The sequence below is a fragment of the Ipomoea triloba genome, chromosome 4 (assembly GCF_003576645.1).
Source record: "Ipomoea triloba cultivar NCNSP0323 chromosome 4, ASM357664v1".
NCBI classification, from domain to species: domain Eukaryota; kingdom Viridiplantae; phylum Streptophyta; class Magnoliopsida; order Solanales; family Convolvulaceae; genus Ipomoea; species Ipomoea triloba.
In genome coordinates, this window is record NC_044919.1 from 700,787 (window position 1) to 701,684 (window position 898).

Below are 898 nucleotides of genomic sequence, written 5' to 3' on the forward strand. Positions count from 1 at the left end.
TTTAGTGCCATGAACTGTTTCGCATGTGAGGGGCGGTTTCATCAACTTTATGGCAGCTTTGGAGTTACACAAGCATTGAATGGTCATTCATATTGCATCCCGTGACTCAACAGTGGTAACCCTATTGGGCTATAAATAAGAGGGTTTCTTTCAGAAGTTCATACCATCAACTTCCCATGGAGAAAAAGAAAGGAAAAGATGATGTTCCATTCTTTTATAGAGGAAAGAAACCGGCAGTCAAGTCCAAAGATTTTCAAGGAGAAAACTATCCAGAATCAACGAAGGGTGAACAGATTACGGAGCTTCCTGATAATCCAAGCAAAAATCCTATTCCCATCCAAGGTAAATGGATCCCCAAATACGAGGAGATCCACAACGATGGGATACTGGAATCAGGAGAAGAGTCCTGCACAAGAGGGACTCCTACTGCTGCACATTCTGGAAAAGGGCCTTCCTCAACAAAATGGAGAACCAAGGGAAACGGAGAGGAAGACCAGATGGGACTTTCTGAGGTCTGCAGCAGCCAAAGGGATGATCATACCTAATCCAAAGACATTAAGAGGATTAGCGATGAAGATGGTCACTCCCAACTATAGTAAGCAGCTCCGGAGAGAAGAACAAGAAAAGGGAATAGCCACCCCCAGTTCTGTTATTAGACAAATAGGACTTTAGATGGCTAGTTCCCGCCTTAACGATAGATTCCTATTAGGCTGACCAAGGCCAAACAAAAGTTTCTAGGGAATTTAATAGGATATTGATTCATATGTAATGTATCTGGAAATCACTAAATGAACTTAAGGATTTGTTCCAAGTGATATCTTTTAAATGAATCAAACTTGTTTCTCTCGCAATCTGTGTTCGAAAGGTAGTTCGAGAGGTCACCCGATCAGTTTGTCTA